General features: G+C 37.4%; 1 long non-coding RNA gene across 1 annotated transcript in view; it reads left to right on the top strand.

Moving 5' to 3' along the window:
- The first annotated feature begins 7,020 nt into the window (after positions 1-7,020).
- The window catches only part of LOC147918070 (uncharacterized), an 86,039-nt gene continuing 71,575 nt past the window's right edge, over positions 7,021-21,484 (top strand). Inside the window, exon 1 of the long non-coding RNA XR_015556174.1 lies at positions 7,021-8,854. This is a non-coding gene — a long non-coding RNA (uncharacterized LOC147918070). The remainder of the gene's footprint in view (positions 8,855-21,484) is intronic.

Genomic DNA, 21,484 nt, shown 5'->3' on the forward strand with positions numbered 1-21,484 from the left:
TTACCAGCTTTAAAAATGTAAAAGTACCTAAACAGATGATAGACACTAAGAGTTGAAGGAAACTTTAGGGACAATAAAATCCTCATTTTATATTGTGCAAGATCAAGATATTCTCTCTTTAGTTGATGAAATAAGTAAAAATGATACAAGTAAATAGTTTTAAAATACACTGAAAACTCAAAATGCTGATGCAAATAATCTAAATCCTTATGTGTCATAATAGGAATATGATAGATAATATTTAAGATTTAAAAAATTAGGAACAGTAGAATTAACAAATTATGTAAAAATAAGAAAACAACCATAAGATCTAAAAAACTAAAAATGATTAAAAGAACTTATCTCTAGGAGTAGAACTGGGGATGGAGAGAGGTGTTGCAAAGAATTGTTGCTTCTCATAAAGTTCTGTATTATTATATGTATTTTTAATCATATGCAGATGAATTTGATTTTTTAAAAGTAAAGTTAGGTGAAAGCTCTGTTTTGGTATTCTACATGGATTTCAGTAGTGAAAAGCTATAGTTAAATTCCTCTCTGTTTTTCTATTTTGCCTTTTTAAATTGGCAATTGCTTTGAATTTTTTGCTCTACTCCTAATAAAAAGTAGCTAAGCATTAGAAAATTAGTATATCAGTTAGGATTCTTTGGTTATAAGCAACAGAAATTGAGTCGGGATGAGTAAAGATAGAGGGAATTTATTGGAAGGACACTGCACTGAAAAACAATACATTCAAAGGAAAACATGATCTACCTGACCTCGCTCAGAAAGGTCAGGAGTTACAGTATCACAGAGGATGTTGGTTAGGAACTCTTGAGTCTACCAGAAAAACTTAGCTCCACCTCCCCACCGTCCCTGTATCATTTCACTCTTGATTCACCACCCTGGGAGAGGAAAGCCTGAATGGACTGACTGGGTCATGTGCTCATCCGCTGGTGAGGGTGAGATGGGGTGGGGGAGACAGAAATAACGTGAGTGATGGCTGCACCAGGGCTGTGTGTTAGAGGGAAGTAAAAGTAAAGTAAGTAAACAAAAGTACAGTAAAAGTGGGTTCTATTAACAAAAGATGGTGACAGGAGTCTGTGTAGACAAAACCATTTGTTCATTACACTAACCTTAAAATTTAATTGTCCTACTCAGGGGCTTTATCCACGGTGAAGCATACAGAATGTTTTCTGAGCTACCAAACCAACCAACCAACAAACGTTATGTACATAATATAAGGATAGCAAAGCATGTCTTGCCAGTTCTACCTCCAAAACACATCTCCTGTCTCTTCCCTGTCTGTATCTCTGGAGTCTATCATGATTATTTATTTTGTCCTGTAAAATAACCCACTAGTTCTTCCTCCCTGCTTCCATCCTTTGCCCCAACTCCCTATGCTCCCTTGTCTACAAAGTTGCCAGAATTATACTTTTAAAACAAAGATTACATCACATCACTTCTCTGCTTAATTACCTTATCCTTGCACTTAGAGAAATAACCAAACTCCTTAGCCCTAAATCTTTCTTTCCACCTGCTTCTGTACCCTTCCCTCCTCTGGGCTCTTGGATTTGCAGCTCCATGTGCCCGGAATGTCATTCCTCCAACTCCAATGAGTGGCTCATTCTCACCTTTGTAAGCAATGTACTCCCCCATTCCCAGGTTCTCTCTGTCCCATGACCCTCTGTATTTCATTCATGCTACCTGTCTGTACTGGATGTTTTCTTTTTTACTAATTTGCTTACTGTCTCTCTAGGCCCCATAAGAGCTGCAAACTGAAAGAGGCCTGAAACCTTCTCTGGCTTGTTGATCATTGAATCCTCAGCACCTATAATTGAGCCTGTCATTTACTAGGTGCACAGGAAACAAGAGAAACTTATTGAACAATAAACTGATATGCAAAGGCAGTTAAAAAGTGAAACAGTTTACCTTCAAATCACAAACCTAAGTTTATTAATAAATAACAAAAAGCAGTCAAACTTGTATTAATTGAGCTGACCTGTAATGCATTTTGTGCCAGATTGTTGGTATTATCCACTTTCTATGCACACCAAAGCCTTAAAGTCTGCAAACTACATTTCCCAAAAGCCCTTGCCAGCAGTATTCCAGGTTAGTTCCTCTAATGAGAATCACTCACGAGAGATTTGGAAGGAAGAGCACAGTCAGAAGCCATATTATTGCTTCTCTGGCAGTGGTTGACAGATGTGTGAATTTTCACATTTGGAATTTTGCAACAGCTTTTGTGTGTTTAGTTTTGAATCTGCTCATTTCTGGAAGCAACTGTGATCGTCACTAGCAATTTCATGAAACTCCTGCAGCTTCCCAAAGCTCTGAACGCTTAGTTGCAAATTAAGAATCATCAGCATCTTCATCTTACCTGTATTCTTTAGTCATTCTAGTGCTTTTTGTTTTAAATTAATATTTTGAAACAGTTTCAAACTTCTAGAAAGTTGTAAAAATGATGTATCAAACCCCCATATACTCTTCACCTAGAGATCGCATTCGAGCTTCACCAATATCCCTGAATGTCTTTTATGGCAAAAGGATTATGCATTGCATCTGGTTGCCTTTCTAGTCTCTTTCGATCTGGAGCAGGGCCTCAGTCTTTCCTTTTCATGACCTTGATGTTTTTGAAGATTAGAGGGCAGAAATTTTGTAGAATGCTCCTCAATTAGATTTGTCTGATATTTCTTCATGATTAGACCCAGGTTATGCATTTTTGGCAGGGATAGCACAGAAGTGAGGCGGTGTCCTTCTCATTATGTCCTATCTGGTAGCACACAATGTTGATTTGTCCCATTACTGGTGGTTTAAATTTTGATAGATTAAGATCGTGAATACTAGGATTCTCCACTGTAAAGTTTTTGTTCATAAATAATAAATGTTTTCTGTGGAAATATTTGAGATTAGATTACTAACACTTTCCTCATTTCACTCTCACCCAATAGTTTTAGTATTCATTGATATTACTTGTCCAAATCAGTACTGTGATTATTGCAAAATAGCAATTTTTCTTTTCTTTTTTTTCTTTTTTTGTGAGGAAAATCGGCCCTGGGCTAACATCCATGCCAATCCTCCTCTTTTTGCTAACATCTATTGCCAAACCTCCTCTTTTTTTTTTTTCTTTTTCTCCCCAAGGCCCCAGTAGATAGTTGTATGTTATAGTTGCACATCCTTCTAGTTGCTGTATGTGGGACGCGGCCTCAGCATGGCCGGACAAGTGGTGTGTCAGTGCGCGCCCGGGATCCGAACCCGGGCCACCAGCAGTGGAGCTCGCGCACTTAACCGCTAAGCCACGGGGCCAGCCCCCCAAGTTTTGTAATTTAATCATTCCTTCTACATTTGCTGGTTGACATTACTGTAAGGAACAGCTTTTTCTCCTCCTCACTTATTTATCCATATGGATTTAAGGTATTCTATTTTATTCAGTGGGTTAAAATTCATTACTAGCATTATTTATTTTGATGCTTATAATTAGATTTGGCCAATGGGAGCCCATTTAAGCTGGTTTCTTTGTCCCTTTGATTTGCCTTCAAAACTCTTTCATTCTTTGAATATTTCGTTACTTGTTTATATACTTCATTATTTCCAGGCACATATGATAGTTTTCTAAATCCAGCCCTAGAACTTGCCATTTCTCCAGGATCCCTGGTTCATTTTAGTGAAGAGTTGTATTTAGAAATCAAGATCTGGGTGCTGTGAGTGCTTATTGCTACTGGGGTGTTGTTACATCGAGAAACACTTATTGGACAGAGCTAGGAGATATATATATATATATATGTATACGTATATATGCATGCATACACACAAAACACACGTACCCTCAACACACCTTTATGTCTTTATTTTTACATATCTATCTATCATCTATCTATCTATCATCATCAATCAAACCATGAGTTTACATCAATAGCTCCAATTTGAATCTAACACCATAGGTTTATTTCAGCTTTCCTCATTTCCGTATTTAAACCTTCCTTCTGCTTCAGTGAGAAACCTGCTCCCATTGTTCTCCATGCATTTGCTTATTTTCTCAATTCCTTCAGTGTAGCTAATCACGGGCCTGCCAGACTGCACTTACTGCCTTGCTCCAATGTGTCAACTTCTCATAGGCTGTCGTTACTGATTGCCTTTGGGGCATTCCTGCCATCCTGCTCCAACATGCTGTCCTCATGTGAACCTTGTGCAAACCGTCATTCCTGGCTGCCACCAGACTACCCTAACTCTCTGTTCCAAGGTACCATCCTCCCACAGGTAACCATCACTGCCCTTGCCTAATTTTAGAGAAGGAAGGAAGGAAGGAGGCAGATCGGTTCTAGTGCATGTTTTTAACCCTAATCCTCTAGATGAAATCCCTTTCTGCTTGACATACCTGGAGCAATTTTCATTTCTTTAACCAAAAACTACTCATTATATTTTGGAGTATAAATGTCAGTGCAAAAAGTTTCTAATGCACTGTAATTTTATTTACCAAATAGGTAAAACTGTTCATACACGAAAGTTGAAATAAGGAAAAGTATCTGCCTAAATAAAAGGAAAAAATCATGACTAAATTTTTTATTTGAAAATGGCAAATTTTTGAAATTTTGAAATTTTAAGCTTAAAATATTTGAATAAGTCTGCTCATATATTGCTATTAGTAATCTAGCAGATGCTAAAAAACTTTATGTGTTTTCACTTTTAGTACTTAATCGAGGCTTAGAATTTTGTCTTGCTAAGCTGATTCAAGGTCATAGTTATGCAGAAAATGTCAGGCTATTTTAACTGTTAAAACATATGAAAAATATAAAGTGCTAGTAAACATCAGGTGACAAATTTTAGATTATTATTTTACTGAATAATTTTTTCCTTTAGCATTGAATGAATGCTGAGTTTTATTTTTATTTTCAGGGAATGGTGTCTAGTATAAAAGTTTCTGCAAGAACAGGAATGTGACTATATTAAAGAACATATTCATTATCTGCATGTCCGAACAGAATTTAACTAGCTGGAGGCACAAGCTATACTGTGTGTGAAAGAAAGCCTTTTCCCAATCCTGTACTTATAACCTCCTGTCTGCTCGTCCTGTGCCACATGGCAGGTGAAAAATGTAACCTGAGAAAAAACAAACTTCTGCTTTGAAATATTTCTGCTCAGCGAAGTTTGTTCATCTGAAATATTTGCTCCCAAGGAAAATGGCCCCCGGCAGTGTGTTCATATCTTTCTCTCATGGTTTTAAAATCCAAAGGATTTTGAAATGATGAAATTAAAAGGAAATTATGCATCCAGTTGATATAGTCATTTGAAAAGTGTGTCTCATTCTTTGTAAAATAAAATATAAAAATAAATAAAAGCATCAGAAAAAGTACTGTTAGCTTTCTCAATCCTATTGTATATATGAATCAAATTAAGAATTAAAAAATGTTTGACCTGTATGTACCGCCTATCTCATTTGTGTACTTGAAATTCATTGTTAGTTCACCCGTTGCTAAATCCCATCATGAACACAAAGTAAAAAAAAAAAAAAAAAAAGTCAGGGCCAGTTTTCAGCTAGTATTTAATTCCAAGGGTTTAGGAGCTACAGAAGGAAAACAGGCTGCAGAAATCTGAGTTCTTTAATTCGATTCAGTAAACATTCATTGGCAGATTCCTCTATTCTAGGTACGCTTCGAGATACTAAGATAGCTATGAAATGAATCTGAAAATAGTGTGATCTGGACCCTTGAAATGTTTTTAGGCAATAATTGGAAATGTGGGAGCAGGGAATTTACAAACTAGCAGCTTTTATAAGTGCCCGGACATTTCCTCTCAGTGGCACGGAAAGTTATATTTCCTGTCTCATTGCATCTCTGTCTTGGACATCTTAATACACAGAATATATATGGCCACTGTGAAATAATTTCAGGACACAAAAAACACTTAAAACATTCGAGACTTAGTAATGATATTCTAAAACGCTGTGGAACAGTATGCAGAGCAACTCTTCCGAAACAACACTCCACTCAAAAGGAATGTAGTTGATGTTGGCAAGGAGGAAAAAAGGAAAATATTTCATGGTTAGTGAATTTGGGAAATGCTGGGTTAATTAAAGTTGAACCAGTTTCTTTCCTGTAGAATTTCTCTCTATATCAGAAATTTCCAATATTACAGGGGACTGTAATATGCTGGGACACATTTTGGGGAGTTCTATGCTACTGAAATAGGCAGAAATAACAGGCAAAACAACAACCTAAAATAAAAATTCATTTAATTGCTTTGATTTCCTTGTGCTCTTTTTAAACATCTAACTCAGATGTTGCTTGTAGCTTAGCCAATATCAACCCGTGTTTTCTGTTGCCACATTTCAACACTGGAAACAAATGCATCAAAATGCTTGGTATCTTTTTATCCCTTACAAATGTCCTTGCTCCCTGGTAAAGAAACCTTTGGAATGTTGCCATTTTAATTAGGTTTAGCTACCAAAAAGCCTTAATCTGCCATTGAGATGTATATTTGCCTGTTTTATTAAAGCTTGAGGGAGGTGGAAAGGGAGTTTTAAGTTTATAGAAATTATGTAATAACACAAACTTATTCCAGGACAGTTTTATAACTTAGAGTGAACTTGAAGTATAATTGATGATTTTGAGGCTGTTGCCAAAATAAAGAAAGGTTTTATTTTATGTTATTTTTAATAACCAGGATTTTTTCTATCATTATTAAAGTGATTATTTCTTGGAACAGTGGCAGGCCGTATAATTTTTCATGTTACACAGAATCTCCCAGTCATACACTAGATACTTTTATTAGCATAAATATCACCAGCCCTTAAAGAGAAATCAAATTGAGAAAACAGCTTTTATTAGAATGCTGTTAGCCTGCTATAATATAATGTTTCCCTGATTTTTATTTTAAGCAAATGATTGTAAGGACTTTTAAAATTATTTATACCTTTTCCTTGTATGATTTCTTAGGAATGAATTCTAATATATTCAGTCAGAACTATTCTATGTTTACAGCATTTTTGTTGGTGCTACGCTTTGTTTAATATAATAAATATTTATTCAGAAGTAAAAGAACGTGAAAGCGGAAGTGTATCATAAACATGGAAACATTTAAACATTTAAAACAAATAAGCCTAATGCCTAATTTGGAGCATGAACAACTCTATTAATACTTAGCTCCTGCTTTTTAAAAATACCGTTTTTATGATTTAATCAATGTGCTACTGCCTTAGCTGAGAGCGTACAGCAGTGTAAGTGGCGCCGACCACAGAGCGAGACTGCCTGGAATTAAACCCTGGCTCCTCCACTCGTAGGATGTGCATCCTTGGGAAATCTAACTTCTTTGTGCCTCAGTTTCTGTATCTGAAAGATTATCGTGATAATAGCATTGAACTCAAAGCATTGTTTCGAGGTTTAAATGAGTCAATATTTAAGTGTTCTGAAGTGCCTAGAACAGTGCCTGGCACAGGATCATTGTTAAATACGTTTGTTTTGCCTTCACAAACCTAAAATTTATTTCAGGAGTAGTTAGTCTCACCTTAAGACTTTCACGTCCATCACTTTCCTTTAACTGCTATAGTTGGCTTTCGCTATTATTAACGAAAGCTCCGATAAGAATTAGTAAGTCATTGGAGACAGCAGACTCTTGTAAGATTTTATTTATTTATTTATTTATTTAATTTTATTTATTTATTTCTTTTTCCCCAAAGCCCCAGTAGATAGTTGTATGTCAGAGTTTCACTTCCTTCTAGTTGCTGTATGTGGGACGCGGCCTCAGCATGGCCAGAGAAGCAGTGCGTCAGTGCGCGCCCGGGATCCGAACCCAGGCCGCCAGCAGCGGAGCGCACGCACTTAACCGCTAAGCCACGGGGCCAGCCCTCTTGCAAGATTTTAAATCATAACTTCACATGAGTCTGGATTTAAAAGCACCAAAAATCTCCACCAAGGTTTAATGAAATAAAAATATCATACTCTACTTCTAAACAAACTAATGAGGTAAGAGCTAGTTTTTCTTCTAGAACATTATTAAAGGAAACTATCATTAGATCAATGTTGTATTGAACAAACAAAACTTTTCCAACTAATACTGTCGTGAACAAACACCTGAATCTAAAAATGCAAAAATCCCTACCCTCCCTTATAAACAACTTCAGAACACTTAGCACGGTGTCTTCCCCGTATTAATTATTTACTACATGTTTGGGGACTTTTTTTTGTTTTTTGCTCAAAATTATAAAACAAATCATTTACATTGAAATTTCAGTTTGACATTAAAATAAAACACTGGAAAAGAGGTTTTTAAAATATCACCTTGGCCAAGCATTGAAATGTTCAGGATCTCTAAGATTTCTGGTGTGAGGCCAAGTTTTCTTTGGTTTTGTCTTCACCTGTACTTGCTGTACCCTTGTTTCCAGATGCTCGATAAGCGCCATCAAACTGCCCAAGCCCGACCTCATCCTATGCTTTAGAATTTATCTTGAGTCTCTCTTTACTTAGAAGCTTCTCTTCCTTCATACTTGCAGTGGATATTTATTGGTGTATCTTTCCAGCCCACACACTAATGGCTTTTCTACAGGTGCTTGTCTCCATCCAAGAGTGAGCCACCATCAGTCAGGCATATACTATATGACATCCCAGACCACAGCTTATTAACACAGAGATGTTCATCTGTTCCATGTTGGGACAGTGGTATTTTTATTCCTAGGGAATTGGAACTGAAATGAAGTCTTTGATTGTGGATGCACCTGTACATTTAAAGTCAGAATTTGGGGGTGCCATTATTTCATCATGTGGAGTGAAAAGCTGAGAAGAGTCTGTAAAGAAAAGACTGAAGCCAACCCTTCGGGAAGAGTAAAGGTGAAGACCTCAGAGTGCAGGAAGAGGCTGCTAACTCCCAGTTTCAGCCCCTTTCTCAGGTTTGTATCTACTCTTGCCTTTGGGATCTGGGATACATCTCTTCCTTTCCAACAAAATTCCCATTTTGCTATTGATGAAAGAGCCAAGGAGAAATTTTGAGAAAGTCAGACTCTTTGCAGTCCTAAAACATTTTCTATGACTATAGCTATGTCTGGCCTTGTACTATCAAAATGCAAATTTGAGTTTTACCATAAAGGTCAACAGACATGGATACAGGATCAAAATAACAGTCCTTAATACGAAATTATTTAAGATTTACAAAAGAAACATCCATATGTGAGTAGTCATCAAGATATAAGTATCAATAGTTTAAAAAGTTTCTTTAATCGAAGTCTCAAGCAAGTTTATTCAAATGATAGATGAAAACTCCACAAAAATCTTGCACTATCAAAAATGCTGCTCACATTTTAGGTCATCGAAACTCTTTTATTTCATCTTTTGCCAGAGTTAGCAAATAAAAATACAGGACCCTCAGTTAAATTTGAATTTCAGATTGTAAATACTAATATTTAGTGTATGTCCCACGCAATATTTGAGACATACATATACTAAAAAGCTATTTGTTCTCGATCTAAAATTCAAATTTAACTGGGCATCCTGTATTTAGTCTGGCAATGCTAAATATTGCAAATAATATGCAATCACAAGCAAAGGAGGAAGAATTTTATTTTCCCAATATACATTTTAAGTGGTTAGACTTGTCACTAGGCAATTAAATCGACCAAGATGCAAATGGCAACTTTTATCAAAATATTTTTTCAATAAATTGTATAGATGTGCTAAATGTAGATGTGTGACTGTTCCCTTTTGAGGTTCACTGAATTCTTTTTTTAGGGAGAGTTGGGGAAATGGGAGAACATTATATATGTTAAATTTTAGTAAACTTTTCTTTTTTTTAATTTTCGGTATTAAAAGCAATAGAAAAGCCATTATTTTAAAAGTAGACTTATTTTCTTGAGAAGGGGAATAGGATGTTAAAAAGAGAAGAACAGAGATAAGAAAGGATGAAAATGAAAATAAAAATAAAAACAAAGACAAGACAAGGTGATTTTGAAGAGAAGAAAAAATATTTAGATTTTAATTATTATTATTTTTTTAGCTGTCTGCTTGCTTTGACAAATCCAAATTGGATTAACTCTAATGCAAATTTAATCCTTTGGCTAGAAATTGGTAACAGTGGCTGAAAAAAATGGAATTTAACTAGTAAATATTCACAAAAATTGATACTGCTTCTAATTAAAATAAACTTGATTATACTGAGATTTATATCATAGTCCAAAAGGACTGATCTTGTCTTTTACTCTCTGAAATTGTCTTTTTTCCCTGCCTCTCTCTCTCTGTCTCTCTCACTCCCTTCCACAAAAGAAAATAACATATAAACATAAAGTGTGAAAAATACTATATTTAGGGAGATTTAGCTGAAAAACAGCAGCCAGGAAAGGAACAAAGTAGGAAAGCCTATTCTTCAGGCTGAGATTTTGGCCTCGGTGGAACAGGTGGAGTGGCGTGGTGATGGGTGGGAATGTCATTTGTAAAAGCTCCCCTTAATAAGAGCCGATGCTACAGCAGTTCACCAAGTGTCTTTTAGTCTGCTGAGTGTCTTTCAGGGAATGTAATTTATCTGCCTAAATCCATGTAATAACGATCTCTGATATTGAAGAATATTAATTAAATCAAGATAAGTAAGATTATTGCACTTTGAACTCAAGAATGATGTATATTCAACAATAACATCATACAAATTTGAGCATAACATATATCTCAAATATTTTGTTAATAAAATAAGGCACTACATTCTCAGAAATAATTGAAACCCTTTTCTAAATTGAGGCTGAAGCTCCGTAAAGGAAAATCCCAGCAACAAGAGTTGCTCTCACTCAGCGCATATCGAAATTCTCCTTGCGGTGGCTCTTGGAAAGATCGTCTTTTTTGTGATTAGAATGGGGAATATAGGTGTCTCGCTGACTAAATTGTCCTTTCTGATGTCTGATGTACTCACCCACTATGTCAGACTCTCCAGTACTAATATGTAGGTTCCTTTAAACCAGTAGGTTACACATCAAACTTCAGGTTTGAAGCTCTGGAAGATTCTCTAGGATCACAGGTTAAAATCTCACCAGGTCCAACGCAACCTTTCATTCTTCCAGAAGGGATAAATCAACCAGCACATACTTCACTGTGTTAGGGTGTTTCAGATGAGAACCTATAAACTTAGACTCCTTTGCTTTGTAATGACATTAAAGATCTCATGGGGTGTTTGTTCTAAGGTTTGGAGACGGTCCTAAAACCTTGAGTAATTTTTGCTCATACTTGAAGTCTGCACTATGAGAGGCTGGAACATTCTTACACATTATTAAGGTTTTGTGTACCTTATTAAGTTATGAAAATTGAATTCACCTTAGAAAGGACTTGCAGAATTAACATTATCTGGAACTAGAGATTATTGTGCTTGTGGTATGATTTGAACGTCACTGTAGTCCCGTTTCATCTATTATGTGTCACACAGGAGTTTTCTACACCCTTCAGCAAAATAGCATGGCAATTGGGACAGCGTATATGTTTTTAATAAGCCACAGCCTATTGGTGTGAAACTCAATTCTAGAGCTATGAAGTACAGCACATTTAGGCCTCTGGTGACTTCTTTGTGTCCAAGGCCCCAAAGACTTTTTGAAGACTTTAATAAAGTCACTCTCGTTGCCCTGTGTCTGATTGAGTCTGCCTGGATTACCCCCTGCCCTGCACTATATTATAAACATTCATCTTTTGATTTCAATTTCTCTTTTCATGATTTATTTTTTTTTTTTTACTTTATTGCTTTTAAACTACCATTTCTCCCATTGTTTATGATTAGTTGACCTGTCTTTCTGGCAAACAAACGAGGAGAAAAGTGAAGGAGCAGCCAGTGAATGTGTGGATATGAATAAAGGAAACAAATTCTCATAATTGGCATTCAGATGCTGCTCTTGATTTGAGTTTAGAGTTCGTTTTAGAAATCTCTGAGTGCTATCTATAATACTTTGTGTCACAGGTTTTTGCTTCGTTTTTTCTTGTTTGATTGAAAGCCACTTAGAGGGTTCGTTTTCCTTTCATTGTGAAGCATGATCCTCTGAGATCATTCCATCAGAAAAATTTCCACACCTCGCTCACGAATCCCCGTAGGGAGAGTGTCCTGTTGGAAACACCCAAAGAATTGTGGGAAGCCATACCTTCTCACAAAAAAACACAGTTATTTTTTACAATTTACATGAAATTACCTGAGGAAACTTATTTTATGTGTAGAAACCAAACCTTATTCCATCTCTAAAATATCTGAATAATTCCTCCTGGAAAGTCTTTTACAAACCCCAAATGGAGATGTTTCTTCCATTCTATTCATTTTCCTCTCATACATTTGCAGCCCCATGGAAACATCTCCTCTTTTCCCTTCACATATCATCATAATTAATTCCATAAGCTTCTTTCAGCTTGAGAATTTAATCTTTATTTTAATAGAAGATAATAGCTTTGTAATAGAGCAAATGTGGGGAGTAGTTCCTACGAATGGAGATGCCACATTTTTATGTACCAAAATGAATCTCCCCTTTCTGTGTTTAGTATGACCTATATTCCCTGCCAGAAATTTTAATATCATCTCATTCATCACTCAGCTTGCTTAGTCTTCTTTGTCTATCTTGTTCATTTTTTCCCTAAATCACTTGCTGATAAAGCATAATTATTATTATAGTATTTCCCTGTTTTAGGTTTATTTTTTTCTTTGAAAAATAGTACCATTGAAATGAGTTAATAATATATCCTTGTGATTTCATTTGAATGTTGAGTTCTAAGTAAATATAGTACAGTGCAACATTTTAGAGCTTTATGGTCTGGATAAACATTGAACAGATGCATACACATGCATGCACACTTCATGAGACAAAGATCTTTTGTATCTTATTTACTGCTTTATCTCTTGGGCCTAAATCAGCGTCAAGCACATAGCACACAGCCAACAAATATTTTTTGAACAAAGAAAATTACATATTAATTGATTCATATGTATTTTTATATATATATTAAAATATTTGAAATTATTTTATAAATCAAAAATTAAATGTTTGTAATCAGTTTGGTGAGTTAAAACATGACGTGATAAAATCACAGTCAACTAATTTTCAGTGACTAGAGCATTCTGAGCCTTTTAATTCAATCAGTCTCTCAAAGTTCACAGCAGCTTCAAGGTAAACTCTCTCTCCAATTAGAAAATACCATTTATATGTTTATTTAACAAATAGATGTTGAGAGTCTCATGATATAAAACTTTGCAATGCACAAAGAATTTATGCATATGTTTTCTTATTAATCCTATAACAAGCTAATAGTCTATTTTTCAAGAAGAAACTCTAGACTCAAAAAAGTTAAGTTATGTAAGCTAAAATAGAATAGTTAGTAAGAAGTAATAATTTTGAGAGATAAGTTTGGTCCTACCATATCTGACCCTTTTGCTTTGTCCACTGCATTGCAATTGCTTGTGTGGAGTACTGTGGGGATTACCTGGCACAAAGAGTTTCATTATTTCATTCATTATGACAGAGCTTCCCACCTATGTTTTGAGGACTGAGAGACAGGCATATGCTGATATTAGCCTAAATTTAAAATTTTTTGAAAATATTTCATTTGAAAATTTTATATAAATTCAATATTTATATTTTCCTGAATTTTTTGTGTATTTATATCATAATTGTGTAATATAAAGAAAAATATGTAATAATCTTTCCACCAAGCCCCATAAGAAGATCCTAATCCCCTCTACTTTACCCAATGTGCAGTATAAATGTGATTTTTTTCTGTGTGCCAATATGTCGGCAAGTACTACAGTAAGGGATATAGGATTGAAGGAAATTATTGCAATACAAATTCAATATTAATAGGCGACATAATGGCTACTCTGAAAGTTTAGAAGAGAGATTAACCATTTCAGTCATATATTCTTTCAATCATTCAATTGCTATGTGCCTGAAACTGTCATACATGCAAAGGATACAGCAGTGTTCAAAATTAGATGAGGATGCCTGCCCACGTGGCATTTACACGTTCCTTCTAAAAGCGGTTTTCACAAATCGTCTCTAATACTAATCCCCTGCTTTTTACCCTGGCTTTATGTCAAGCACTGTTGTAATAGCATCTCATTTAGATTTTCTGTCCACTCTTCTGATTCATCTCCAATAATTGCTAAAATATGAATATGATTACATTATTCATCTAATTAAAACACTTCTTCTTTCCTATATAATAAAGTAAAAATTCTATATTACACATTACAGAAAACAGGTCTGAAAGACTTTGAAAGAATATGAAGTCTCGAGACTTTATATTATAGGTAAAAGAAAACTGAAGCAGATAGTCTTCATATGACATTTCTTCTTTCCTATATAATAAAGTCAATATTCCATATTACTCCAAGATCCTGCAAAATCTAGGCCCCATAACCTGTGTAGGTGACTTGCCTACCATTCTCACCCTCTTACTCAACAATCTGGACTCACTGGAATCTCGACCCATTCAGGAAGCCACAAGCTTCCTCTGTTTAATCTCACTGGCACACCATCTCTCACTCTTCTACCTTGTAAACTTCTACCCAGCTTTTAAGATACATTTCAAATGTGATTCCTTTAACCTTTCTCCATTCATAAGTTTTCCCATCCTTATTAGTGGCCCTATAGTTACACCCATTTGCACATAGCAAGACATTTGTCACATTGAAAGTTCTCCATAACTGCTTCTGGAACTGAATTCTAAATTTTGAGAGTGGAGATTCAGGGATAATGGTCTGTATTTGAATGACAGAAAAGACTTAACCATGCCAAGAGAGAAAGGTGAGTTTGCTACCAGTGGCTGGAACAATACGGATAAAGGACCAGAAGTGGGGAAGCACCAGGCAAGAAGAGAAAACTGTGTGGCTAGAACTCTGGATATATAATTAGAGTAGTGGAGAGACCTGTTTTGAAAGACTTTGAAAGAATATAAAGTCTTAAGACTTTATACTACCTGTAAGAAATACTAAAGCAGGTAGTCTCATTGCCCTGCCCATATACTCCTGAAATCTACCATCTCTGTGTCTGCTGGGCCCCAATTCCAACTGTGAGAACTTGTTACTCTTTGCCTGATGGCTTTCTTGGGCCGTTGGTTCCTCCTTTGTATGTGTGTGTGTACGGGTTAGGGAAGGCAGCAGGACAGAAGTGCCAGGGAATTAACACACCATCCTGGGAGCCACACTCAACCAATGGCTGATGGGCATTGAGGGAGTGGATGAATACCCCTGCTTGCTCAACCTTCAGGTGCGATAACTCTGAGACACATGTCCCACACTGTCTCTTGTAGTTGCCCAGTGGGATTGAGCTTGCCAGGGATAACACCTTTGATTGGCTTCTCTCCCTTCTCTGTATCACTTCTTCACTCCCTTTTAGTGTTTCCTGGTGTCATGTTCACAAATAAACTACTTGAACTTGAATCCTAGTCTCAGTTCTGTTTCTGAAGGATAAAATGAAGACAGTTAATCCTGAAAGTAATCCTAGGAAGCAGATTCTTAGAATATGAGTCTAGAATTGGACCTTTTGCTGGCCATATGGAATAAGGACATCACTGCCATTGATGAGTGGGGTGGTGATAACGCCTGGCATGGTATAGCACAAAATAAGACTTCCACCTGTGGTGAGACAAGATACAGATAGAAGGGAATGCTCTGTTTTATGCATTTCAGAGATATGGTGGAAATGATAATTATAAAAACTCTGAGGGATTGGTTTTTGTTAGCTGCCGTCAAAGCTCTGAAGGAAGAAAATGACAGGTTCAGGTAAGCCAGCTGAAGGTATGGTGGGAAAGCCAAAAATGTGTGGCTGCATTTAAAGAGACTCAGATCCCTTTGTTGGAGAGACTGTCCTGAAAATCATGACCAGTATTTGATTAGGAGAGTACTAAAATTACCAAAAAACCCCCAACCAACCAACCAACCAAATAAACACATCCCCAGCAAGCCTCCTATGCTTGCTTAGGGTGCTGATAAAACCTAAAACCCCAGACGGAGACATCCGGGTCGATATACTTGGAAATCTTTAGCCCTCAGATTTTTACGAACTCTTTGGGTTGACATACATGCCCCACTTGCTAGTGCAGAGCAGCTTCCCCTCACCTGGAGGCCACACGTAGGCTGCACTTGAGCTGATTGCCTCCCACGATCATGCTCGTCTTCCTCAAGATCTGTGCCCTGCTGCTCTCATTTCTTTTAGACCAATAACTAAAAACAAGTCTCGGGGACGGCCTGGTGGCATGGTTAAGTTTGCACACTCAGCTTCAGCGGCCCGGGGTTCACAAGTTCTGATCCCTGGTGCAGACCTACGCACCACTTATCAAGTCATGCTGTGGCAGGGGTTCCATGTACAAAGTAGAGGAAGATGGGCACGGATGTTAGCCCAGGGGCAATCTTCCTCATCAAAAAGAGGAGAATTGGTAACAGATGTTAGCTCAGGGCTACTCTTCCTCACCAAAAAATAAAAAATAAGAATAAAATAAAAACAAGTCTCAGCATGGCCCCATTGGTGAAGTACTGTCTGTGTTATGGGAAGAAGGGGATTATTAAATAAAAGAGCTAAAGGATCTGGCTGATATGTTGCAAATGACACTGGAATATGCCTGAAAATGGATCTTGAGGGTTCTGGACTAGGGATGGGGAGTGGAATATAAGGCCGGGTGAGAGAGATTTATTGATATGGGGACACCGTCTTGTGACTCAAGAATTAATGTCCTGGCAAGCACACATGGGGGCGGTCCTAAGATGAAGCTTGGACAAAAATGATGGCCTACAGTAACAGAGGTGGATATGCCTAGGCTACCTTGACAGAGTATTGAGGAAGGATTTAATAGACTGAGAGATGCAGCATGCAAGAATGGATGTACTGTATTAGACCTGAGAACCCATCAGCTAAGTGTGTTCCCTGGGAAGGCTCAGAGTACACTCCCTCACTAAAGCAATAAGAAATATGCAAATGAGGGGGCATCCACATGGCTGAGAAGCTCAGGAGTAGCTGTCTTACATAGGCCAAAGTGGACTCTAACCGATGCTGTATGGGCTCCCTAGAGTCAATGGGGATAACACAATTCTGGAACAGCAGAGACCAGGTAAATCACTTAACCATTAGAGGCATGGTAGGTGTAAGTTAAAGGGAAAAATGGCTGTAATTGCATCCTACAGGCCTTGAAACACGGAACAGGGTCAGCTGCGTAATTTGCAGGGCCCAGAACAAAATGAAATGCAGTACCCTTGTTCAAAATTATTAAAATTTAATACGGTAAGAGCAGAGCATTAAATCAATATGGGATGCTTCTGAGCATGGGCCCCTCTTCGATTGCACAACCACGAAGACAGCCCTGATACAGGGATCTGTGGCAATAATTATTGACCATGGTGTTCCTAGGGCTAAAACAGATGGGCAGTCAACAAAGATTTTTTGACTTAATCAAAAATATAACAAGAACACATAAAAAGAAGGCTTATGTTAATCGCTGCAGTGAAAAAATTATAATCCCTCACCCAACTTTCAGACTTGAGCCAGTTCTCCGACCAAGAACAATGAACTGAAGGACAGGCTGGGTCTCCCAGAGCAAAGACTCTGCAAAGCCACAATCTACCTAGAGACTGACTAACAACCCGTGTTTTAGACTTAATGCTTTGGATTTAGAGCCGTGGCAGCGGGGGAGGGAGATAAAATACTAGGACAGAGGTTGTGTGGAAGAAGAAGAGAATGTAATTAGCGATGGTCCAAGGAGTCTGCTATCTGTATTTGTGGATGGTGGCTTCTGACACATCTCAAGATTAACTTATGTTATATTATAAATAGACCAGGAAAGCCACTTTTGAATCACCATCAAATGTAAACTCTGCAATTGACGGCTCATATTGCTTCAATATTAAGTGAAGAATAGATTGTACATTCTTCTGGGTTTCTCATATCATTTCACAAGTTGATGGAAAGACATGAGGTCACCCCCTCTCCCTCCTCTATCAAAATGAGCCCTGTCTAAGACAAACGAGCGCGAAACCCTACTTGGTCAGCTCCTGCCTCCCCTTCCAATCTTGTTTTTTATTTCTGTCTTCAGTCACACTCAGGACACCAGCAACATCCAAAGATGGAGATGTCCTCCATCTTTGTGTTACCCTTTCTTTCTGCTCCTAATCTTCAGATATGCTGTTTCTTCCTTTTGGAATATCCTTCTCCCTGTCCAGTCCACTCCTCCCTTCCAACTGCTTAGCGAGTACTTATCTTTAGTTCTCAAATTTAAAGACCATATCCACAAGCTGGCTGAGATTAATTTGGGTCTAATCTACCACTTTATCGCAGGCTCATGCTCGGCTCATGCTTATTTTTGGATAAAAGATAATAAACTTATTTTCTATTTTAATTTTTTATCCTACTTGAATAGATTTAATTCCAAATTTCATTTTAAAATTGTTTTTATTTAATCCTTTGCAGGAGCTATTTTAAGAACCAATAAGGCAGGAGAGTTGGGAAGTTAAAGTGATCTTAATATGGTACTGTCTTTGATTTACTTTATCTTTCAACCGTTACAATTCCTTGTCCATTCTTTCTGCTTAAATTAAAAACAGGCCTTAAATGAAGAAAAGGCAAAGCATCATGGGAAAGCTTAACTTCTTATTCCTTTAAAAGATTTCATTGACTATTACTATTTGTAATTCTTATGAAGCTATTATTTATTAGCCACTTCTAACTCCATGAAGTCATGTCATTTTTCCCAAAGGAAGAAAAAGGGGCTGAGAAAAATCTGGAAGATGAATTTTCTTTGGAGTATATTTATTGAAAATATTAAAAACCACTGGGGATGGGAGCTAAAATCTCTTAATTTTGTGTTTCAACTTAGTATTGGACTCTCATCTTTAGCCTATTAATTCAGTGTAATTAGAGTCAAGAGAGTAATGGCCTAGGGTGAAGGAAGTTTGTGTGTGTGTGTATGTGTGACTTTGTGTGTGCACAACTGTTTTCTGTGCACTTTTGGTGGTAGTGGGTTTGGGATACGTATGCAGTTTTTGGCAACACAGCGAGGCATAAAGTATTACTACTGAGGGAGTGTCTTTGCATTTTTTTCTGCAATACTAGTATTCCCCAGCAGTAATTTCTAAAATTTGCCTTGTTCTGAATGTGATGGCTGGGAATGCACCTGTTCTGGAGATCATTATATAAGCCTTTGTAAGACTTTTACTCATCTGGAAAACAGAGAAAAACTGGGTAACGAATGTGACCAAAAAAAAAATCACTCAAAGTAAAAATTTAAATTAGAGCGGTCACCCGTTCCCAGGGTTCACCACAGACAGGGAATCATACGCGAAGAGTATTCACCCTTCTGCTCTGGTTACTGGCTTAAGTGAATTTGGGCAGTTCACTTAACCTCTCCATGCCCCCATTTCCCTCTTCTGGCATCTGACGACACTGGTAGTGAATTTCCTTGCAGTAATGTGACAATTACCCGATTAATGACTATTAAACTCTCTGAAGATAGAATGCAAGGAAATGCTTAATAAAATGGTAAATAAGGAAAAAAAGGACAGTAAAGGGCCTGTGGCCACAATTGGAAAAATTATTAAGGGTTACCTTGAGAGGAACAATGAGAGGCATCTCCTAACACCGTCTAATTGCTGACTGCCTGATCTTATAACTCAGAGCTTGGCCTAAGCTTTTATGGTGCGTGACAACGGGGTCTTCCACACCTGCTTCATGGAGAGGCTGCCATCCCAGCCAAGTTCCCAATCACAGCAGCATCTGAACTTTCCCCCTGAGAGTAGCTTTCATTTCATAGACACCTCTGTTAAAAAACTAGACCTTTTTTGTTTCTTTTGCAAAGATAGAACACTAAGCCATTTCTCTCCCCTCCATAGCTTCCCCTCCCTTCTCTCTAGAATGGCTTTACCTCTGCAGTTCCCTGTAGTTCAAAGGAAGAAATAGAACATAATGGGATTTGGCTGAAGGGTTATAATCCTAAGAATTCCAAAACTTTTCATCGAAGGGCCATTTCTAAAGAGAGCTTTTATCCATTGGCAATTTCAGCTGAGAGCTATTCAGACCGACTCAGGAGGCACCATATAAAGGCTTTAAAATGCCCTGGTCTGCCACTGTCCCTTTGCAAGGGCAGAGACAGAGCCTCTGTGTGGTGTTTCTCAGCCTATTTGTGATAGCATTCATCTGAAAGAGGAATAGCCTAGAGCTAAACTGGGAGGAATCGGAAGGCTGTTTCCTTGGCCAAATCTGCTGTCAGAACAGGGACTCCCCCTTCTCTACCCGGTAAAAGAAGCCTTAACATTTACTACTAGTCAGGCTCAGCTAGGAAGACGTATAATATTGAATCAGGGGTTTACTTTCATCCAGGCTGCCAGCATGAAAATGGGGAAGAGGAGATGGTGCTTCGTGACCCAAGAGTCAGAAGGGAAGTGGTCACACAGTACATGCACACACACATGCATGCACACATACACACACACACACACACACACACACCACTCTCATGCTTCATTGCCTCATTTTTTCCCATTTCAAGGAAACAATGAGATGAATTTCTTTTCTCTGGAAGAAGCTGAATATGTCTACAGAGGTTCAACATGTGCTCTTGGCTCTAGTCCATACCTCTACCTTCCTGGCTATAACCTGGATTCTCTGCCAGCCATTGTTCAGAATGAATAAGGAGGCTTCTGAGCAATTTTTCCCATTAGAGTAGGAAAATGTTAATATAGAACAGTAATTTTTAGAAATACCCCTGTAGTATCTAGTGAGTTATACACATTTCCATTGCCTTAGAAGGGGGTAAGATAATTTATTTTCATGTGATTCCAAGCCCTTAGGATTAAGCAATGAGGCCTCCCCAGGTACTTAGAGAAAAGGGAAATAAGGTTGCCTTGTGAGAATTGAATGACTTAAAAACAACTTAGCAAAATGTTTTCTAGTTCCATGGGAACACAGTAGAATGTCACTTAATTAGTGAAATTGTCACATCTGCAGTCAGCAGACATCATCTAAAGCAAATAGCCATGTGGCTAACTGGTTTCAGATGGTACAACCACCTGCACAATCTAGGAGACAAGTAGAGAGACCAACCTCAAGACCTTGTTCTGTTCTGATTCTGCAATTACTGAGCAACACTTTGATTTAATAATTCATCTTACCAGACACATATGCAAAAAATCATGGCCCTGAATAGGAGATATAAGCACCTTAGTCACCAGAAAGAAATATTCTTTGTTTATAAATTAATTACTTGGCTTTCTATTTCACCTATTAGTTTCAAGTGAACCTAGTTATAATAAGCCTGTCTCTAAGAGTCTAGTTATTTCTGTGTTTACTCATAAAATCCTGTTTTCATACCTGTAAGACCAAGGACCATGGTGAATTCACTAAGGTAATGCCACCCAGTGAGGAATCTTGAGGGTCAGCCACCAGCATCTTGGAGATTGTTCTTAGATATTCCACTCACATGAATGTCTTCTTCCATTTTAACTTTAATAACTCCTAGTTTCTACAGATATGGTGAAGAATCTCTAGAAATTGAGATAATCCTCATGCTTCTCTAATATATAAAGCTGACATTGTTGCTTA

Source organism: Ceratotherium simum, chromosome 2, assembly GCF_057802395.1.
Source record: "Ceratotherium simum simum isolate JZ-2026a chromosome 2, ASM5780239v1, whole genome shotgun sequence".
NCBI lineage: Eukaryota > Metazoa > Chordata > Mammalia > Perissodactyla > Rhinocerotidae > Ceratotherium > Ceratotherium simum.